At 42.9% G+C, this 24,150-nt stretch overlaps 1 protein-coding gene across 1 annotated transcript in view; it reads right to left on the bottom strand.

Moving 5' to 3' along the window:
• The window catches only part of PIP4P2 (phosphatidylinositol-4,5-bisphosphate 4-phosphatase 2), a 347,658-nt gene that overhangs the window by 250,670 nt on the left and 72,838 nt on the right, over positions 1-24,150 (bottom strand). The window lies entirely within an intron of this gene.

Genomic DNA, 24,150 nt, shown 5'->3' on the forward strand with positions numbered 1-24,150 from the left:
GAGGCCCCTGTGGCTAATACCCTACCTTCCATCACTAACATTCACGCCACCGCAACCTTGCTGAATATTGACACTTATAGGAAACACACCCCACAACCTAGACCATCACCCGGACTTCAGATTTCAAGACATAATAAGACACCCCACTACCACATATAAGACATGCGGCTCTCCGATCACACCTTGGCCCCAAGCTCTCCCTCCAAACCTACATCCCACCCATCCACCCCCACAGCCCACCTCCCCACATCCACAATTCTTCCCACACCCCAGCCACCCACCCCCACAACCCACCCATCACACATACTCACACCTGCAGCCCCCCCACCTTCCCCATGCACAGTTGCCCCAAACCACACACCAGACCAGAGTTCATTGCATGCACCGACACACATAATAACCCCATCTCACACATCCACACCCCTCCCAACCACACCCACACCCGCCACAAACCTCACACCAAGCAAGACTTCCGTGCATGCATCCACGCTCATAACACAGACTCACACCCCATTCGTACTGGCACAAAACCCCAGACTTGATGAGAGCATGATCTCTCCAAATCAAATAAAAAAAGCTCTCAACGATTGTCTCTCAAGACAATCTTGGGAAGTTAGAGCCACAAGACACCTCAAATCTAGCTGGCTGAGGAACCAATAACATCCAACGCGAACCTCCATCGCCCCACCTGGCCCTCAACCCCCTCCTATAATAACTCTTCACAACCAATCAGAAGCTCTAACCCGCTCTTGGAGAATGATTTACTCTCTCTGGTGAGTTCATATGAACCCACCCCCATGAAACCACTCATTCCCGCCTCAGCGCTGATCCCTACTATCCCCCCCCAAGTCACATAGAACCACTAAACCAAACATTAGACGAGTCATAGACAATAACCTCAGAAGAGTCCTCAACCCTCATCTCGCCCAAACTTAAATGTATACTCCTAAACTGCAGATCGGCCTCTAGACATGCAGCAGACATAGCCGATCTCATCCTCAACCAAGAACCAGACATAATAATGCTAACTGAAACCTGGTTAAAGGAATTCTCCACACCAATGACATTCTAGTACCACCTAATTACAGCATCTTCAGACTAGACCGAACTGGTCAGTCGGGGGTGGTATCGCCTGCATCCATCGCAGTAATATTTCAGTAAACAGAGCCATTTGCCCTGCATTCCTATCTTGTGAATACATATGCCTGGACATAACCAGTAATGGCAAACCTATCTGCTCTCTGCACATCATCTATCACCCTCCAGGTAGGAACCTCACTTTCACCGAACACTTCATGGACAAGGTATCCTCGAACACGGGGAGACCAAATACTCAAATATTCCTTGGAGATTTCAATCTCCACTGGGATGATCACAACGATACAGTGGTCAACAGTCTCAAGAACTTCCTAGCTGACCTAGACCTAACCCAATTCTGCAACTCTCCCACTCACGACAAAGGTTCGATCCTGGACCTAATAATCTCTAAAAGAGACTCCATTCAACTTGAGTCGATCCAACCGTGTGATTGGTCAGACCATCACATTATCACCTTCACCATTAAGGAAACTATAAAACTAAACTAAGTTCAATCCACAAGACCAAAAGTGTGGAAAAGAGACCTGAAAAAAAATCAACCCCAACACCCCGCCATCCTCCTGTTACAACCGACTCTTACCCCCTGCCGGATCTTCCGATGTACATGTTCTCACCAATCATTATCTTTCTGCCATGACCTCGATAATAGAGGAGGTCGCACCTCTTCAATTAAAAAGACCCTCCATAACAGATTCCAAACCTTGGTACAACGGAATACTCAATGAGGACAGGCGTTCACTCAGAACTTCTGAACGTGCTTGGAGATCGGAGCCATCAACCAATTACCTCAAAATCCTCAGAACAAAGAGAAATGCATATTTCCGTAAGATCAAGCGCACTAAAGCAGACTTTTTCAGCCTACAACTTGACCAGGCAAGAAACTATCCCAGAAAACTTTTCGAACTTATCAAAACCCAATCCAAGGAGGCACCTCATCATCCACAAGACATAACGTGCCCACAGCCACATTGTGAAGAGTTCTCCAGCTTCTTCACTCGGAAGACCAACACTATCCAGAACGACCTCCTAATTGATTTAGCCGTACACGTAGGACCGCACCCACAAACCCCCCCAGCAATCCCTACTGCATCATGCCAACTCACTTGAAAGCCTAACCGAAAAAACGATGCAAACTGGTCTTCATTTACTACCTCCTCCGAAGAAAACATTGGCAAAATCCTCAGTGCCCTGAACCCGGCCAATCACTCTGTTGACCCGCTTCCTGCAAATGCAGTCAAAGCCCTAACTCCTCTGCTTCTACCTCTCTGGTCCAAGATAATAAACAGTTCACTTCAACAAGGTTGCACCCCAGATTGCCTCAAAGTAGGCCAAGTATCACCCATATCTAAAGAAGCCCATGGCAGACCCTGCGGACCTAAACAACTACCGCCCTATTTCCATTATTCCAACCTTAGACAAGCTCCTGGAAAAATGTGTGCATCTACAACTAACAAAGCATAACATCACTTCGACCTCCTTAACAAACACCAATCAGGCTTTTGGGCAGGTCATAGCACTTAATCAGCCATGACACACATAATTGACGACGCATTGCAAATCCTCAATCAAAATGGTTCCTGTTTACTCATCCTTCTAGAACCCTCCTCAGCCTTCGATACGGTCAAACATAAAAAAAACCTGTTAAACCTCCTGGAAAACAGAATGGGTTTATCAGGGGCAGTACTAAGTTGGTTTACCTCATTTCTCCAAAATCGGAAACAACAATTCAAAGTCAATAAAACCTTGTCCAAACCAGTACCAGTGACGTTGGGAGTCCCACAAGGTTCCTCACTATCCCCTACACTGTTTAATCTCTGCATGGAACCACTCACTGAAATTCTACAAGCCTCCAAAGTGCAATATCACATGTACGCAGACAACACACAACTATACCTTAAGATCCACACCCTAGAGGACATCAAATTGCTTAACACAACGCTCAGAAATACCCAAGCCTGGCTAGTAGAAAAGCATCTCAAACTGAATGCCCTAAAGACTGAATTCCTTCTAATAGCTCCACCCACACAAATCCCCAGAATGCAACATTGGCTCAAACACATTACGGCGCTCAACGTCCAACCCTCCATTGTGGACTCCGAGAAGTCACTGGGAATAACATTAGACAGCAACCTTAACATGCAAAAACATATCAGTAGTGCTACAAAGGGAGCAAACTTCCAGATACACACACTGCGGAAAATGAAACCCTTCCTACCACCAAATGACTTCAAGCAAGCAGTACAAGCTCTAATTATCCCTAGAGTAGAATACGGATGTGTCTCTCTGTGCGGCCTACCCAAAGCTTCTACGGCTCCATTACGAGCCTCAATCAATGCAGCAGCAAGACTCATAACTGGTTCTAAACGAAGTTCCCACATTTCCCCTGATCTACAATCCCTGAACTGGTTATCCTTGGAAGCCCGAATTCATATAAAAATAACATGCATGACGCACAAAGCCATGCCTCGCAATGCCCCCAGCAACTTGGAACAGAAGCGGACAATCTCGTGTGGGATCAGACCCTCAAGAAATGCTGAAAAACTACTTCTGAAACCTCAAAAATTCAAAAAGAAAAAAACATATAACCGATCCTTCTCTGGGATGGCACCCAGAATTTGGAATTCCTTACCCCCAGAAACCAGACTCAACCCTTCCACTGCCTCATTTAAAAAGGAAGTAAAAGCCATCCTCATGGCCAAATTCACATGAATATGGTACATAGAAATCCTCGTCCTGTACGGGATAAAAGTCCCCTGTAAGCAATCTTGGCATTATACTGACCCTCGGTCTCACACTACGAGACAGACTGTATATCGATTCTTACTTTGTTCGCCCTTGTATAATACGCCCCTGTACATAGGTTTTGTTTTGATCTGCTCTTCTTTTTCGTTGATGTATAAGTAACATTCATTGACTGTATAGCGCTCTGATATCCGCCAGGATCTTGTTCGCGGTCTATAAAACTTTCATAATAAATAAAATAAATAAATCACTCCTAAAACAGAGAGGGTATACCATAAGGATTTTCAATGTTTTCTGTCACAGTGCATGCTGGTTCCGTGAGAATAGTTATTTTGCCTAAACAATTGAGATTTACTGAAGAAATGGAGGTGGAGGGCAGATGACGCCACATCTCGGCAGTGGCATTCTTCGCAAACTTTGGGAGGGAGACTCTGACCCCTCCCAATCTTTTCAGATTAGGAAAGCTCTTAGAGGGTGGAAAAGGCTTTAAGGGACACCTCCATAGCAGAGAAATCCCATTAACAGACAGATTAGAAGATACTGGGGGTCCTGCACATGGTGTGCATGTCAGATTATAAGACTGCATTGTTCACCAGAGCATTCTTGCTTGCATTTTATTGGGCATTCAGAGTTTTAGGAATAGTGACTAGGTCCAAGCAGGACTTTCAAGGGTCCTCCTTGGACACATCTCCTGGTTGGGAGGGACCTGATCTTCTTAGTAACTCGTCTTACCACAGACCAGCTAGGCAGAGGGTAAGCAAATTATTCTTTCGAAGGTGGATGCCATTTCAGGATGCCCAGCCACTGTAGTTGCCAATATCTTAGGTATCTGCCACAACTCTACATGCTACCACTATATTGAGGGGGATGGCAAGTTGCCCTGTTAATAGAAGTTGCAGTTGGTGGGCCAGTTGGGAAGTCCACAAGTTTAAGTTTAGTTTATTATGTTTTGGCTCTCAACTGAGGGCCACATAAAACACATACAATAATACAATAATGATTACGAAGGAAGACATAGGTTACAGAGTTAACGAATGACAACTTATTCACTGGTTGAGCAGTCATCTAGCACTTCTCCATGTAACATTTAATAAATATCTAAAAACCCCTTAAAGAAATTAAAAATTCTAAAACAGAACATTTCATTTGGCGGACAGTAAAGTGCATGGAAAAAGGTTTTAACATTTAAAATTCCCAGTTGTAAGCAGATTGGTTTTAACCACTTACAACGCAAAGGGCGCAGTGCAGGACAAATAAACAAGACATGATTACGATCCTGTATAGCATTACTACAAAGGTTGCATATAGGGGATACACCATACCATTTCGCAATGAGGTAATTAAGCTGGAGCAAATCATGCCTTAAAAGGTACCACAATCTACGGACTCTATGGGGAATATTCCAAGTAAGATATTGTTGGGCCAGTTTTGGGGTATATGTACTTAACAGAAATTGCCTTTCTTTATTCCCTTGTTTAGCGATCATATCCATTTTAAAATTGAGTTCCCATGATGCGCATTTTAATTTTGACTTTAGTTCTGCAGGAGTAAGTAAAAACAGTGAGCTTTCATCCAGCTCTAACAAAACTACAGCTTTTCTAAAGTTCTTAACCAGCATAGAGAACTCATTGAAATGGCCCAGAAGTTATTTTTTAATGGCATCCCGTAAGGTATCTGGTTTACTTCTCGCTAAACAGGCCACCCACCTTACAAGGGCAGTCAGCCCCTGTACCCAACAACTTCGGAGTCCGAATTCTAGCCTGCATGCAGAAACAGAGCAGGCTGTATTTAAAGAAGAAATTCTTCTTAGCACCTTTCCTTCTATTTTTTGTAAAAATCCCCAATGATTTAGCTCCACTAGTTCTAATCCATATAGTAATGTCGCGGGGATCTTTGCTCTAAATACCTCTAGAAATAGTGTGAAGTGTCTCTTCCCCGTAGCGTTATACAGTGCACTTAATCCCATACCATGAGCAGATGCTTTATGTGCATTGTGCTCAATGTGGGGATTCTCACTTAAGTTTGCAGAAATGATTTTACCTAAAAAGGTATAAGTTTTAACCACCTCGAGTTTTTGCCTTCCTATGGCCCAACAAAAATTTTCAGATCTACATTTTTTCTTTCCAAAAATGCACATTATTTTACTTTGAGACATTAATCTTCATATAATGTGCTTCTGCAAATTGATTTAATGCCTGCAGACGGTTAGACAAGCCCTTTGGTGTTAGATCTAAGACAAGGATATCGTCAGCATCCATTAAAACCGATATCCCTGATCCTCCAATTTTTGGGGCTTGCCCCTCACAAGCAGAGATAAACTTAGGAAGGTCTGCCTTATATAAAGAAAATAATGTAGGGGCCAATATACACCCTTGTTTCAAACCATTTGGTGAAGGTATGGATTGTGAGAGACCTCTTTCTCCACCATATAACACCTTGCACCATGTGTTCGAGTGAAGGGCCTTCACAAGTTCAAGAAGCTGTATTGGCATACCTAAAGCTGCAAGCTTTCTCTACTGCGTTGGACAATCTACTTTGTCGAACGCTGTGGAGAAGTCTATAAATGCCACGTATATTCCACCACCTCGAACACGTACATATTTATCAATAATCACCTGCAATGCTGTTAAATTATCTAATGTTCCATGTTCTTTACGAAATCCGGTTTGTTCCAAAGGTAAAATACAATTAAATTCTATCCATTCATTAATCAATGTTAAAAGATATTTAGCGAACACTTTTCCTATTGCATCTAATAAAGCTATTAAACGGTAGTTTGCTGGATTTCATTACAAGACCGGAGGCGGACATTATGCATTATCCTTTAATAAGCAACTCACACAGCCGCACTACATCATAAAGGATAAGTTCTAGAACAAACAGTGTACAAAGGATGTAACTAGGATATGATCTGCCTCTTTTAAAAGCGGCTCGCCAGCAGATAAGTCACTACCTCTTATCTCTCCTTACTTTAGAGTGATTTGATTTATTTTGCTGTACATTTATACTTCCTGAGCGTTTCTTAATATCAATATGTTGTTTGCTATACCTCTATGCTCATTTCTTCGTCCTGTGACGCCTTAATTCTCATTTTTCAACTGCTGATGTCGCTTTATGCCCGATGTTCCCTCGTGGGTGGTGCTGGTTCGATCCCACTCCAACCCCCCTCCCTTGGACTTCCAATTTTCGGTCGTCCTTACCTTACTAATCTCCCTGCGCGACCGCGCTCCGTCTTTCCCGCTATCTTATAAACGCTTCCCTTCACTTTCAGCGCTTTCCAAAATGCGCTTCACCTGAGAAATGCGCTTCGCTTCGATCGCTTGACAAATGCGCTTCCCTTCGCATTCAAGGAAAGGCCATTAGCAACGCTCGCGTTGCGTGCCCCCTTCTCTAAGCGACTTTCCTCTTCTCCGACGGCTGAGCTCGAGCGCTCCTAGTATCCTGACAGTTGCTCTGCTCTGCTTCAGCCGTCGGAGACACCCTGCTCATCCTTAAACGCTACGCTCATTAACTATTCCTGATACTTATCTAGATAAATTAACTATACGATTTTTTTGAATACTATTATTAATTCCCTACTGGGTACTACTATTACTAAAAACTCACCCCAGGCTCCCTATAACCTACATACCCTACCCTGTATAACAAAAAAAAAAGAGAGACTACCCTTTACATTTTAAAGTTACATAAAAAAAAAAAAAAAAAAAAAAAGAGGAGAAAGAGAGTTGGACTCTTTATTAACAGAGGAAAAGTCTTATTACTTACCTCATTAATACCATTTTAGTTTCCCCTTATTTCTTCTACACCATGTCGGACATGGATTCTGAGGATGCCATGGCAAGTTCACCTGCACCTATTGCTAATTCTTTAAAAAAATTCCTTCAACAGGAGATTAAATCCTGTATGATGTCCTCTCTCAAAGAAGTCATGCTCTCTAAAAGACCGTGTGATTCCCAAGACCCCCCCCCTTATTCACGGCAAGAGACCCAGAAAGACTAAAAATTGTGAAAGCACTACTGGCCCAAGCGCCTCTCTTTGTATGGGAGGTCCTAGCACCTCAACTTGGATGGGGGGCCACCGCGCCCCACTTGAACCTGATGTCCCTCGGGACACTCCCTTGACCGGTGTCCATGGCGGCACAAATGTGTACGGTGTCCCTCGCGACACACCTTGGAATAGTGCTAATCCAAAAAAAGAACTCTGGTTTTGACTCCTCCTCCTCCTCCTTTGACGACAACTCCTCAAAAGACCCCTCCGACGAATTTGTCTTTGACCTGGACGAAGTCCAGCAAGACTTCAATTCTCAACCTGATCCCGAACCAAGTTCTAAAAATACTATTTTGAACCCTATTGGAGAAGAAATGTTCTCTCCCTTAAACATCTCACCCTAACAGCTCAAAATGGTTCCCCCAGGAACATGTCTCCCAGTTTGTCACACGTTGGTTGAGAAACCTTTTGGATAGAAACACTAGGAATACAATGAGGTCTGAATCCCCCAGACCTACCATTGAGGAGAGGGTCTGTAAAACCCCGAACCTAGATCCAGACCTTATTAAATTCCTCTTTAAATTGGGGCGAGACCCTAGAAAAGGACTGGAGAGAGCCCTTAAAGGCTGCCAAGACCGTCTTTTAGATGTCTTAGGACCACTGGTTAGAATTTTAGATATGGCCGAACAATCCCATCTCTCCTCTACCCCCTTGAACGTCGACCTCGTTCGAGGATGGAGCCAAAGAGCCATTGTTCTCCTTGGCAATGCTAACGCCAGTCTAAATATTGAAAGAAGAAGGTCCATTTTAAACAAAATTAACCCTAAATTAGGGGACATGGCAGAAAAAGAACCCTCCCAAAACCCTAAAGGTCTCCTTTTCGGAGAAGATATAATCAAAGAGATCGGTAAATACGTCTCTACCTTTACTGCCCTCGATAGGGCTCAAAACAACCTGAGACGAGTCTTTAACACAAACCTTTTTGGTCAGGCCGGCAGAAGGGGTCGCTCTTCCGGCCGAGGAAATCAACGACCCTATTCATCATTCAGGGGATCTGGAAGAGGCTTCTATCCCCCTAGACAACCCTTCTTCCCCCAAAGAGGAAGAGGTCCAAGAAACCGTGGTTCCAGAGGTCGCGGTGCTCCCAACACCTCAAACTCTACAAGTAAGTACTACTCCTCTTTCTTCTTTCCCTCCCATTGTAGGGGGCAGACTAAAACAATTTTATCATGTTTGGAATTCAATCACCCAAGATCCATGGGTTCTAGAAACTGTCTTGGGTTTCAAGATAGACTTTTTACAGATCCCCTTCCAATCACACTTACCCCAACCCTTTGTCCTTTCACAAGATCAGGAAAAGATCGTGGAGGAAGAAATTATTTCTATGCTCAAAAAGGGCGCAATAGTGGAGGTTCCCTGGTCCGATGCAAGATTCATAAGCACTCTTTTTCTTGTTCAGAAAAAGGACAAAGGGTGGAGACCGGTAATAAATCTTCGAGAAGTCAACAAATTTCTGGTCTATCGTCACTTCAAAATGGAAGGTATCCACCTTCTAAGAGATCTCCTTCTCGAAGGAGATTGGATGGTCAAGTTAGACCTGAAGGATGCCTACTTCACCATCCCAATGTACAAGGAACATCAAGCTTTCCTTCAATTCACTTGGAAAGAACGTCTTTACCAATTCCAAGCTCTTCCCTTCGGCCTCTCTTCTGCCCCTTGGTGTTTTACCAAGATCATGAAGTGTATTGTTACAATTCTAAGAGAAAGGGGTATCCGTCTCATCATCTACCTGGACGATATCCTTATCATGTCCCAATCCCATTCAGACCTCCTAAGAGATCTGAATACTTCAATGAACTTAATAGAGAGTCTAGGATTCATCATCAACAAAGAGAAATCCATTCTCTCTCCCTGCAAGACCATAGATTTCCTTGGCTTCACTCTGGACACTGTCAAATGTCTTCTCCTTCTTCCTACCAAGAAGATTGCCAAGATCCGGAAAGAGACCAGGTCCGTCTTGAAACAAGAGTCTTTGACTCTCCGTGAACTAGCCAGACTTCTAGGGCTTCTTTCCTCTTCCATCCAGGCCATTTTCCCTGGTCCTCTGAATTACCGCACGCTTCAGCGAATAAAGAGAAAAGCACTCAATTCAGGTCTATGGTATGGAGATCTTGTCTCTCTAGACCCAGATGCCAGAGCAGAGCTCTTTTGGTGGCTCGAAAACTTAGACGCCTGGAATGGCAAAGCCATCTTTGGCTCTTCCCCAGATTTTGTCCTAGAATCAGACGCCAGTCTTCATGGCTGGGGTGCACGCTTGGAAGACCAGAACACCGGTGGGGTTTGGACCCTGACGGAATCTTCTCAACACATAAACTTTCTGGAATTGACAGCTGGCTTATACGCTCTTATGAGCTTCAAACACTCCATCCAAGGGAGGTCTGTTGTTCTGAAAATGGACAACATTTCTGCTGTTGCCTATATCAATCGCCTTGGAGGAACGAAATCTGCAGATCTCTCCAATCTTGCCAGGAAACTTTGGATGTTCTGTCTAGAACACAAAATTTCCCTCAGGGCGGAATATCTTCCAGGGAAGTCAAACATTTCTGCAGACTGGAATTCAAGATTCCTTGTAGATTTTTCAGACTGGAAACTCGATGTGAACATCTTCAATTCCCTTTTCCACTTTTGGGGTCCAATAGACGTGGACTTATTTGCCAGCAGGCTTACCTTCCAACTTCCCAACTATTTCAGTTGGATGCCGGACCCGGGCGCTCTCGCTGTGAACGCCTTTCTCCAACCATGGTCCCACTTCCTGGGTTATGCCTTTCCCCCTTTCGCCATGATTCAGAGGGTCCTCCAGAAAGTCAGATTAGAACAATGCCTTCTGATCCTAATTACTCCCTTTTGGCCGTCCCAAGCTTGGTTCCCGACAGCCCTAGAACTAGCATGAGACATTCCCTTTCTGATCCCAGCCTCTCCAGGCTTGGTCTCAAACGCAGACGGGGAAGATCATCGTCTTATTCTCGAGGGGAATTTGAACCTTCTTGCTTGGAAAGTGTCAGGCAATCTAACGAATTGTATGGACTTTCGTCGACAGCTCTCTCTCTTCTCGGAGAATCTTGGGCACCAGGAACACACCTCAGGTATAACAACATTTGGAAGAAATGGTTTCATTGGTGCCTGGAAAGGAATCTCGATCCCGTGGAGACTCCTGTCGTCAATATCGTGAATTTTCTAGTCCAACAATTTGACAGAGGCCTTTCTTATCGCTCTATTAATTGTTTTAGATTCCATGTTCTTTACGAAATCCGGTTTGTTCCAAAGGTAAAATACAATTAAATTCTATCCATTCATTAATCAATGTTAAAAGATATTTAGCGAACACTTTTCCTATTGCATCTAATAAAGCTATTAAACGGTAGTTTGCTGGATTCTCCCGCTCTCCCTTCCTTTAAATAGGGGAATTAATATACTTCCCCTCCATGAGTCAGGGACAGATCTTGAAAGGAGACATGCATGAAATATTGGAAGAAGGATCTTGCTCCAGGAGATGACATCTTGTTTCATTAGGGACATGGGTAATTCATCCGGTCCCATAGCTCCGGAAGAGCGCATACTCTTTAACACAGAGACTATGGTTTTCTCGGTTGGAAGCTCTATATTATTTTTGCTATTCAGAACTAAATCCCTATTGTCACCCTCTGCACCATTAGATGCATACAAACCAGATATGAATGTTATCCAAATGTCTTCTGCAATAGCAATGGGAGTAGGGGTGGATCTTACGCCACATCCCTTCCCTATTATAGACCAAAATTCTCTGGAATTATTAGAGGCCATTGCTTCTCTTAATCTAATCCAGAGGGAATCTTCTTTATCTGTTTTTAGTTTTATTTTTAGTGTGACCCTCCTTCTCTGTAGTAGGGCTAATTTCTGTGCATTTTCCTTTGTTCTACTAAGGTACTGTTGCCTCACTAGTTTATTTATCTCCTTATTTAAGGGTAGTAATATACTAGGAGGGGAATACGATTTTTTGGTAATTTTTGTTTTCTTAGCTACCATAGTAACCTTATTCTTGAGTTTTCAAAACTTAGGAATTCCCTACCCTGCCATCCTTCTAATTCCAGAATGGTTTGTGCTAGTATATTTTGGACTTCCTTCATACTGGTAGGGTCCCAGAAGCATCTTCCAGATTTAGAGTGAATTGAGACTCCTTTGTTAATTATAGACCAAGAGTCTGTATCTGGAGGTTGTAGCGAAACCGTTAAGTTAATCATATTATGATCACTTAAAAAAGACTGAGAGATCCGTATATCTTGAATGAAGGAAAATGTATCATAGTCCGTGATCACATAATCCAAAATGGATTCACCCCTAAATGACCTATGTGTAAACTTGGCAGGAATGTCAGAAGGCATCCTACCATTTGCAATTAGACCCTCAAAATAGCTAAGTTCTTCGAGTAATATTTTTCCTCTTTTAGTAGTTTTTATGTTACTAGGAAAAATTGCTTGAGGTATATTATATGCTTCTTCCTTATGAGTATTTCTAAACATATCTATACTTGCATTGGAAACTTTGCTATTTAAGTCTCCCATAAGCAAAATATAAGGGGGCTGATCCTGCTCTAATAATTGTTTTATATAAGAAAACATTCGCTTCAAAACAACGTTAAAAGTATCTTCAGGGGGAATATATGCATTTAAAAGTACAAGAGAAGAACGATTTCCTACTGTCCCTAAATTATTAATAGTTATAGACTGGAAAAGATTACTACTGTCCTTGTAGTGGGAGAACTGCCATTGTAGTGAATTTAACAAAAAACAGGCAATTCCACCTTTTGCGTGGCCTTTTTTTTACAGATGCGGCGGCGGCCTCAAGGACAAAATAGTCTTTTCCTCCATATATACTGTTTTTACACCATGTTTCCTGGATACATAACACATCAGCATGCAAAGAAAATAAAAATTCTAATTTCTCAGAACAATTGTATAAACCTGCAGCATTCCAGGATACTATTTTTAATTGACTGTTAAAGATGTTGAAACAGTCTTGGGTTGTTCGATGTATTATTAGACAGAACTCCTGGAAGCCAGTTCCATAACTGATTATCTTCTGTTGGAGGTTTATCCAGATTCACAGAAGGGGGGAGTACCTCTGAAACCATGCACTTACCTCTGGATACCCAAATTTTTAAATCTTTACTATAGGAATAATGATCATCCTTCTCACAACCCATTTTAAAGGCTTCTTCTCTGGGAGCGATACGCTTTACATTATTAATAAAAGGTAACACATCGATCCCTCTACACTGAAATGCCTCGGCTTGTTGGAGAACTAAATTAGCGATAATTTTGGAACAAAATTTTTACTCGTTGCTCACTTCCAGCCCTTATTATGGAGACCAGGTCAATGTCACTGGACAAGATAAGTTTTAAACTTTCAATGTCTTTGAAGGAATTAATCAACCAAGATCTATTCAGGTTTAGGTCAGAGTCAAATAATGGAAGGAAGTCCAATGTCAAAGTATCAATACAGAGGTTAGAGATTTTTAAGGGGGCAAGAGAGATGTTCCTAGGTTCCTCAGCGATGGGGCAAAAATTAGGAGCAGATGGATTAAGTGCCCTTTTTCCAGTATTAGGATTATTTCTTGTAGCCTCCTTTACTGGTTCCGTAGAAATTAAAACGGCAACTTCAGAGTTTAAAGGATCCTCATTCATGATACTGACAGCAAGTGGATCTTCTACAACAGAGTTATTAGTAGCAGAAACAATAACCACATTGGAGGAAGTGTCCACTAATGTTCTATCTGCAATCTCTTTTACATCACGGACTTCTGTATCAATGTTCTTTTGGAAAATAATTTGTCTCTGTTTTTTCTTATTATGCTTGCGAGTAGGTTTCCTATTTTTTCCCTTATACTTTCTACTTTTTACTTTTACCATCCCTTTAGACAATGCTGTTCCTTCAGAATCTTTTACATCCTGATTAAAAATAGGAAAAAGATCTATCACGACAGATTGGTTGACCTCTGCCGAGCTTATTTCCTTCAAAGATGGTTCAGATTCTTTTCTCCTTTCTGAGGGGGGCAAGGGGAGAGCCACAGAGGGCTCATGTATATCAACCTTTAGCAACTTCTCCATTTGTGCATTTTTACTCAATATAGGATTACTGACCAAATCCTTCTGGTCAGCAGCTTCAGTGTGATCGGTAGCCCCAATGTCAATATTTTTTGCAAGCAGTACTTTCAATATCTCTGAAACCGAGTTCAAAATGCAATCAGAGCTCCCAACAAATTTACCTAAGAGAAGGAGTATAGAAGCGAGTAAATGTTCGAGAGCTATCAGAGATTCGGAAATAGGTTTTTCATTTTTTGGTTGTCCGGATGCATTAAGAGAGCAAATCCCAGATAGATTGAGCTGCGGGGAGATTAAATTGCTCTGCAACGAAAAAATGTCATTTGATGTCATAGAAGGAGTGCTACTGTATAGCAATAAACCCGATGGCGTTGCCCCATTTGGTGTTTTACCAGGTTTAGATTGTTCCAGTATTTTCTCATCCATGTAGCGACCACAAAGTTCAAGATCGATACTGGATGGGATGGAAAGTTCATTTATATTCATGTCCTCTTTTTCTGTATGTTTGATAGTCATGGACTGAGGAACTTTGGAATGTGCTTTAATGGGATCAGAATTAGAGCCTTTAGATGTCCCTACTAAGGGGGTTGAATTAATGTTTGAAAGTGAAGTAGATATGTTTTTTTCTATAGTTAACTCGGGTTTAGCAGTCTTCACTACTTCAAGCTGAGGTTCAACCATAGTTGACGATGGATCATTAAAAATAATTGGCACTTCCGTGGATTTATTCACTGGTTTTTCCCAAATTTTCAGCAGCTGCATCTGACCTTTCAGTAGAACGCTATTTTCATATTTATTCCTGAATGGATTTGATCTAGTTTTTATACAAGACCTCCCACCTAGGACTCTTCCGGAACGTAATGTCTTTGCTGTCATAGTGTAAAGGTGAGGTATAGGTAGCACAACTTCAAAGCACTTGTCAGGTTTATTTTGTTCAAAATCAAAATAACGGGGCCCAGCCCAGCCTACCTCAGCCACTGAGGGCCACAGAGGGCCCGCCCTTTGCCCGGGCTTAGCCCGGCAACGCCCGCGCGTGTTCCGCGATGCGCGGTCCTTCAGCGCAATTGAAGCCAGGTGAGGGGGGCGTGGCGGGGAGTTGTTCCTGGCCCAGATGGCTTGTGGGCAATGTGGTTTCTCCCACTCTCCAGCCGCCTACAACCCTTCACAGACGAGTGTTTCCCGCAAAGCGGGAAACGCGAGCAGTTATACACCAGCGCTGCCAGGTAGCGCTTTCCGTGAGGCGGCGCTAGAATGCGTTCAGGAGCGTTTCACCAGCAGTACAAGAATCGCTACAGCAATCAAGTTCAGCAGCCAAAAGAGAGTTCTCCGCTCCACAGCGGACCTTCAGCGCAATTGAAGCCAGGTGAGGGGGGTGTGGCGGGGAGTTGTTCCTGGCCCAGATGGCTTGTGGGCAATGTGGTTTCTCCCACTCTCCAGCCGCCTACAACCCTTCACAGACGAGTGTTTCCCGCAAAGCGGGAAACGCGAGCAGTTATGCACCAGCGCTGCCAGGTAGCGCTTTCCGTGTGGCGGCGCTAGAATGCGTTCAGGAGCGTTTCACCAGCAGTACAAGAATCGCTACAGCAATCAAGTTCAGCAGCCACAAGAGAGTTCACAAGGGAAGTCCACCTTGACTTGTTATAAAACAGTTATGATCATTTCTGCAGGATGTTGTGCAATGCGTAAAAAGATATGGATAGCTGATTAGATGCATTATGACGAAATGCTATGTTTGAGATGTTAATACGGCCTGAGGATGTTTTTCTATAGCAGAAAAAGGCAGTGAGTCTTAGTTCATTATTGCAAGCATAATCTCTTTCAGGTCTTGGGAGGCCATACTTTGAACACTACTGTAGGACTTGGCCCTTTTTGGCTAAAATCCCTAAACTTTTTGCTTTCCCCCTAGACCTTTTTTCTGACATGGTGTGGCCAACTTAGATGCTTTAGACACTTTGATACTGCTAAACTGTCTCAAAGTGTAAGTGTTCTCTGTATAAAGTGTAATGGTAATTGGGTGTCCATGATTGGTATGTTTGCCCTACTAAGTAAAGTCCTTAGTAAAGTGCACTACATGTGTCAGGGCTGGTAATGCAACTGCTACTAGTGGGCCTGCAGCACTATTTGTGCCACCTAAACAAGTAGCCTTAAAGAGGGAACTCAGACCTGCCATTGTAGTGATTGCGCGCAGTTTGTTAAACTGCCATGTTGTTCTGTCGAGTGCATTCACTTGCCATACCTTACCCATCCCTTTATATGGACATCAGCCCCCTATGGTAGGTCCAGGGTACCCCCTAGATAGGGTGCACTGCATGTGAAAGGTAGGACATGTACTAAAGTGTGTGTCATGTCCTGACAGTGAAATAATCTCCATTTCGTTTTTCACTGTTGAAAGGCCATCTTGCCCATAGGATAGAATGGGAAGGCTGTGTAATGTTATACAGCCTATCTTCCCAAAGGCTTAAGATGGAAAGGTGAAGTTTAGTATGCCTGAACTTACAATGTAATAAGAGATCTTTTTATGTAGGTGCTTTTTGCATTGTGTGTTCAGAAGCCACTCTTTTAGAAGTGGCTGAGTTGTGCTCCAACATTTCTGTGCGTCTCTGCCTGGCTGTGGATTGACTGGATTTGAAAGCGATAGGATCTGTGGAATGTTTTGACCCAGGGGAGGAGGTGAGTCTGCAACAGGCTGACCTGCATCTGGAGTGTAGTGTGAGGAGAAGCCCCAAGAGGTGATGAGGCCTGGGTTGCTGCTATAAAACAATTAGCTCATTTCCTGCTGAGTGACTGAGAATTCAGACCCCACTAATCAAAGGAATAAAGTTGTCACTGGCAGGGAGGCACCAACTGGTTTGAACAGGTGCCAATGCCCCCTGGAACACAAAAACTTCAAGCCATTGAGGAGTATATCTATGTGAGCTGAAGCCCCTTAACTTTGGAGAATGGCTTGATCAAGTGTGAATAAGACTGGAGCTACTTTGTGGTCAAGAGTACCTTTGCCAAGGAAGAAACAACTGAATAGACTAAAGGATAGGACTGACACTTGCAGTGTGTTCTAGGGCTGGCCTGCAGTTTGCGGTTTTAACCAAGGAAAGGCTAATGGGACTTTGCGGTGTGCTCTGTCCCCCTGCTTGAAAGAATGTGCTGGGTGCATTGTCCTGAAGTAACTTATCCCCAAGGGCCTGAAGTGAGCTGGCTCCATGTTCGGAAACACAGGAACACAAATGTTTCCAGGAGAGTCTCAGCGGCGCTGTGTGAGCGTGCCTGTTGCGGTCTGAGACCCTCATAAGAACTGCCCTGTGATCGTGGGTGCCTGGAGTCCAAGTGAGTTTCATTGACGCTGTGAGCGTGTGCATTGTGAGACCTTCGGGAGGATCGGCCTGTGATCAGGGGCACCTGGAATCCAAGCAAGGATCAGCGACGCTGTGTGGGTGTGCTTTGTGCAGCCTGAACCCTGTTGTGAGGATTGTCCATTGATCGTGTGCACCGGAATCCAAGTGAGTCTTATTGTGTGTACCTGAGTAAAGTGAGTCTCAGCGACGCGGTCTGCGTGATCTTCGTGCAGCTCGAGATCTGTGTGTGGAGTGCCCAGTGATCATGCACCCGGAGTAAAGGAAGACTCAGCGACGCCTTGTGAGTGTGCTTTGTGGCAGCGTGAGATCTTCGTAAGCGAAGCAGCCTGGACCAGCAGTCCCGGAGGAGCTGAGATGCAGACCTGAGCCGCCGTTGCCATTTCACAAAGCTGCATTGGAGGCCCAGCCGCTGGACGAGGAGAGGAGTGTGTGCTCGCGCCCCTCATGTAATGTGTGTTGACTCCTGGGGCGGGTGCGGGCTCGGAGGGAGACGCTTTCGGCCTCTCTCTCGTGTTGGCAGCGTGCGCCTCTGCTTTGGCTCGTGTTGTGGCCCGTATTGCCAAGGGAGTGGTGGTACAGGGGCCGGAGTACGAAGCTGCACTTTGGGATTACCTCGTACTGTGATTGGGGCAACTGTGAGAGGCAGAGAGAGAGTGTACTACATAGTATTCCATTACTGCAGAACGGAGTACCTGACAGACGTATTACACGTTGCATAATTTCTGTATAACGAACTACCCGATTGTCGTACGACGCATTGCCTTGTTTCTATATGACGAACTACCTGATTAGCAAATTGCGCATTGCATTATTCCTGCATAACGAATTACCTGATTAGTGTATACGCATTGCCTTATTTTTGCAGAACAACATATCTGGTGGTTGGTTCGTGCATTGCATTATTTTACCTTACAAAGTGCCTGATTGTTGCGTTAAGCTTTGCATTCTTTTCATTGCAGAGTGTCTGATTGCTAAGGTACGCATTACAGTATTTTTACATTGCAAAAGTGCCTGAAGATTCTAGCATTACGAACTGTATGACATGATATTAGGAGTACAGGAGAATGCTTAGAAGTGCTCATTGACATCACCAGAACTTACAGGGGCTGGCTGATGTAACAACTGACCAGGAGAAATATTTCACAACCTCATATGTCTGTTTTAGATTGTGTGATCTTATTGTATATCTTTTTATATAAAGTTTACACTTGTTTTATAAAACTATGTGGAGTCTATTTGTGGTGTCATCATTGGATTATTGGGAGCATGGTTGCGAATACTTTACACATTTGCCTTGAAGATAAGCCTAACTGCCCGTGTCAAGCTACAGAGGGGGTGAGCGGGTTATCTAAGAAGGTAACTTTCCTTTCCCTGACATGAAATGGGGGTCCCTACTTGGCATAAGGTACCTACCTCAGCCAACCAAGGATCCTGGGTCTAACAACTACTATTTGGTGGTGCAGCTATAGTGCCCTGCGAGATGGCTGGCAGGAAGGTAGACTGACAAAGTGGGCAGGATGCCGGCATAGATATTCATTACCTAGCTGAAGCTCAACCCAGTCAAGACAGAATTCCTGTTGTTATTTGCCAAGAACAACAAATAATATAAAGTAAAACTAGGTACAATGAGATGAAACTTGATGGCATGGAACCCCAATTTTCACCTACTGCCAAGTCACTTGGATTCTCCCTGGGCATCAACCTTACTCAAAAGGAGCACACTGCCAAAAGAAAAAGCAAAGATGACCTGTTACCACCCGTCTATCCTAATGAAAGCCTAACTGTTTCTTCCACAAAGACTTCAGAACTGCTTTTCAAGTCCTCATACTTTTTGCATCTGGATGGTAGCAATGCCCTGCACCTTGGTCTCCTAGACTCTACACAAGCAGCCCTTTTACAGGCATCCTACATGCCACAGCAGGTTTCATCCATGGCCTGAAGAAATATGGTAACATCACACCCATCTTGATGGAACTTCACTGACGTCCCTTGCTGAACTGCACATCTATAAAAACCTGCTGCATAATTTTCAAAGCTATCACAACCAGTACCCCTGCTTATCTTGCAAGCAAACTCGCCATCTCTGTTTTTTTCTCAATACACCCACAATCAGGACAACATCAGACTCTAGACTAAAAAGTGTAAACAAGATATAAACCAGACAAGAGATCTTTTGGATTTATGCACCCAGGATCTGGAACAACATCGCTGTATCCATCTGGACCACCCCAAGGCTGCATATTTATTAGCACTACCCAAATGCTGCTTCAATTTAGGAAAAAGCTGAAGACTCAACTAACTCTACATCACAATGCATTAACCATCCACAACAGAACGTGTATTTGTAAAGCACACGTTCACCCAGAAGGGCTTCTTGGCACAGAATAACAGATGCTACGCAACTCAGTGGTACTCATTTTCTCGACCTCAGAAGGGTGAAAGACTGAGTGGATCCGCCGGGATTTGAACCTGTGACCATGAGGTCAAACACAGGCCCTTACAGTGGATGCATTATTCCATTAATCCACCAGACCTGGCGTGCCCTCCTATAACTCAAAGACGTGAAGTTTGTCTATGACCATGTACAGAACTCCACTGCCTTTTGGCTAAGTTTGCACTATAGAAATACCATATGCACATTCAAAAATACAATTGACAAAGACTGTCAGGCTCTTTAGGTCTTCACACCTTTCCAAAAGCAGAGAGAGAAAAGATAGTACATAGACTTAATGAGAGAATGCTCCAAAGCAAAGGAGCAATTTTTTAATACTCTGTAGTATTACATTTACTCCAATCACCTTGTATGTGCGAATTTGTGTTTGCTGGAGGTGCATTAAGCAGGGAGGCTACTTTTGTTCAGCCCTAGAACTGGCCATACTTACTGGAAGCTACTAAGCTGGGTCAGCAAATCCTGTAGTACCCAAATGTTTCAGGTAATTTAACCAAGATCCTAGTTGAGCTATCTCTTAGGTTAAACAATTTGCACTCAACCAGGTGGCACCACAGTATATTACAACAGAAATCATTTAGATTATAGTAACATAAAATAACATAAATGCATGCATGTGTTAATCTTTCTGTGCCAGTATCCTCCAAATGTTTGATATTTCCAACTAATGTTTTGCATTTTAAAAAGAGCTGCATGCGTTTTATTTTACAGTTATTACCGTCCTGCGTTTCCTCCCTTGCTGCAAGAGTGGTTGGTTCACACATTTCCAAGTACTTTTGGTTTATTGGTTACATGTTCTAAATGACAGAGGAAAGGGCTATGTGACGGAAATATATTTTGCACACTAAGTAGCCACTTTAATTAGTCTTCATCTGGGCCCTTTATTTCTTCCCAGTTTTCCTGGTTCCAGGTCACAACGCCAAGTTTAGGAGGTCTCCTCTGTACCCCAGTTGGACCATTTCAGGAAGAGACCATCTTTTTGTCCTTGTTTCAAGGTCCTGATTTAAGAGCATTCCTGGTTGGACAAAGACAGGATAGCCTGCATAATCAATTCAATCATCTTACATACCAGAAGATTAGTGATTCAAAGGCTGCTCTTTTGCTATTTCAGAATTGTTAACAAAAGCACAAAATAATTTTTAGAGCTTCTAGGAACTAAGCAACAGGGAGGAAGGTGCATCCTCTACCAGGGAATCCTGATGATACCAATAAATGTTCAAAGTTCATAGGTCGCACGCTACTCCACCATTACAGCGTGTGTACCCCAGGAGCATCAGGGTAGATGTTGTTTTCTCAAAGCGGGTGCGCTTAACAAAGTTCCGAAGTGTGATGCATGGTTGCAGGCCAACTCTGGACACCGGTGTTTCTGGAAGATTCTATTAATACTGCATCTCAGCACCCACGTACCCCAGTTCCTAGAGTGGTAAGGGCATGCAGAAAAGGTCAGACTAAACTGGGAGTGCCACGGGCTACTAATATCATGAATAAGGACAATAGCATCATGGCTAACGACGATGATGTTAGTCTGAATGCCGAATTAACCAATAGCCTAGCGAGTATTATTGACTCTAAGATTAGAGCTGACGAGCTCGGATCCCGCACCCGCGCCTTGAGAGGTATCAACCTGAGAATACTTGGCAGCCTGCACAGCTAACCCCCGAAAAACCTACACTCTGCTGACGAGGAACAACAATTCCGAAACACCGGTGTCCAGAGTTGGTGCTGCAATCTTGCTATAACACACTTTCCATCGAATTAGCGCACACGCTATCAAAGACTGCATCTACCATGATGCTCCTGGGGTACACCTGCTGGTGGGTGGAGTCGGAGTGCGACCCCTTCTTTACATACCAATAAATGTTGACATCCATATTGCATCATAAATGTCCACACAATGGAAGTTTTGCAGACCTCTTTCAAGCAGAGACCTACAGTTTGTGGGGAACTCAAAGATCGATCAATGTAGTTAAGCTATTATTCCAGAGACTGGAAAAGGAGAGGCCCATGTCAAGGTGTGATCTAGGTGGAATGACCCTTTCTGCAAACTGCTGTACTCCTGTGCCTATTAGCGGTTACACAGGAATCCTCAGGGACATGGAGGGCTAGCAGACTTTTAGGTCATGAAAAAGAAATAGACGCGTAAAGTGATGCTCGTAATTCTACTGATGTCAAGTAAAGATGCACCATGTAATCCACAGCAAAGGTCAAATTTGTCAGAGTCAGCTGCTACTTGCAAGTGCACATTCAGGAAACAATGCTAGAAAAATGACCATGTAGGTAAAACTGAGCAACAGAATTGTAGTAGGTCAAAAACTAAGTGCAATAAAGCCCACCTGCAGGAGTCACTATCAAAAACATGGCAACATTGGGAGTTCTTGTGATGGAGCAAGGTGGAAACAAACATTTTTGTATACCCATTGTAAAATTAACTTTTCATAACTTTAATAAGTACTAAATGTGTGGTTTTGAAATTAACCAACATAGAATAGAATGCACACACACAAATACATGTGGGATACTAATTTGCATGGAATTGCTAAGCATAATTAACTAATTTGTCGTATATTGTTTCATAAAGAGTACGCATTTGTTATAATCTAATTGAGAATTGAATGAATGTGCTTTTATCTGTTTATTTGTGGCATAAATCATGAAGATTGGCACGTCAAATCACGCATGTATGTTGCTTAAAGCTTGGTAAATACTAACTGGGATATCATTAGAAAACCGGAAGGTAAACAGTAAGGGCTTTATTTTGTAAATATACTTTTATTTGTGTTTGTTTCTGTAATAGTTCCTAAATTGAGGCCTATGTGAGCCACTAAAGATGGATGCTGACTGAAATTCCGAGATGGCGGTAGAAGTGCGCCAGCGCCAGATCGGAGATGCGAGCCGCTTGTGACTGAGCAGAATGGGTCAAGGACAGCGTGACCCATTTCATGGGGCCAAGCCAAGTAGTTGAAGTCAGCATGTTGATTTGTGGGAAAAGTACATCAACTAACAATCTAAAGGACACTTCGAAGGAAGTAAAAAAGTTAGGACAATGGCACCCCAGTTTGCCGCGACATAAGGATGACTCCGCACAAAATTGAACTGTAGAACGATGAGTTGATGCTCTTCAGACTCTAAATTGACCAATCAGACATTCTAGGACTTAAGAGTTACAAATTTAGGCAGATAAGTTAGTGAAAAGGGGTATAAAATAGGACATTTGGGACATTGAAAAAAGCTTGCTGATCTTTGCACCTCGAGATGCTGTCGGTCTGCGCAATTTTCCGATGGCGCAGGGACTTTGAAATGTTCTGAACTTGAAAAGAGAGAGACAGAGAGGTTTTCGTTTGGAACTATTACATTCTATGCTGATGTCTTTGTTTCTATATCTGGGTAATATATGCCTCTGACTTATTTTTCAAAGCGGTCATGCTAATAAATGAATGTTATTGAAATTTAACTTTTCTTTCAGGATTTATTGCATGACTGAATTATTTTCCTTTTAGTAAAACGTAGAGATCATGCTAGGAGATTAAATTTAAATAAAAATTAAATAAATGGAGAATTAAGCAGGTCTTGTTGTCCTTTAGTTAACTTTTACTAGCAGATCCATTAAATATATGAATAGTGGGGTGTTTTAAAATTCTTCTTTTAGAAAACCATGGTATCAGAAATAAAAACTGCAGTTGTAAATAATGTATAAACTTTAGTTCAGGCACTCCGCTATAGCACCGCAACTCCTCTTTTGGATCCTTACTAAATCCTCGGAGCAGAGTAAATGTGTGAATGAATGCAAGGTAAGAATGATGGGCCCACTTGTGAGAAAATAGTAAGTAACTCCATGGGTTAAGGTGATGGTTTATGAAGAATATTTGGAGCCGCGCTGTACCACTTGCACTACAGTTCCCTTAGGGAAATCATGTGATAGAAACTAGAATTGAAATTTGTCAATTGTACATAATGATTAGGTCTGCCAGAATTTACATTTTTTTCCGGCAATAAAATGATTTTTGTTAAGTGTGATTGATTGTAGTCTTCTTTGTAGCTTAACCTTGTAAAATACCGGGCATAACAGTTCACGTTCTCAACACATTGTACAGAGGAAACAAGTCTGCCTGAAACTAAAACTCTGCCAGAGTACAATTTGAATGAGGTCCACTAACAAGTTACTACCACTAAAAACACTTGCACCCCATAAAGCAGCACTGCAATCCTTTTTTTGATAATCTTTGCAATTGACCGTATCGGTTGCGGACCTTTTAAATTCTCTTGTTCTCAGTTGTAGTATTTTACTGTCGCCAGCTCAATGTAACACTAATACCAAATATATTATTTTTACATTCTACCGTATACAAGTCGAACGTCTGTTTTAATATTTTCAATGCTAGATTTGTTT

This window comes from Lissotriton vulgaris, chromosome 4_1 (assembly GCF_964263255.1).
Source record: "Lissotriton vulgaris chromosome 4_1, aLisVul1.2, whole genome shotgun sequence".
NCBI lineage: Eukaryota > Metazoa > Chordata > Amphibia > Caudata > Salamandridae > Lissotriton > Lissotriton vulgaris.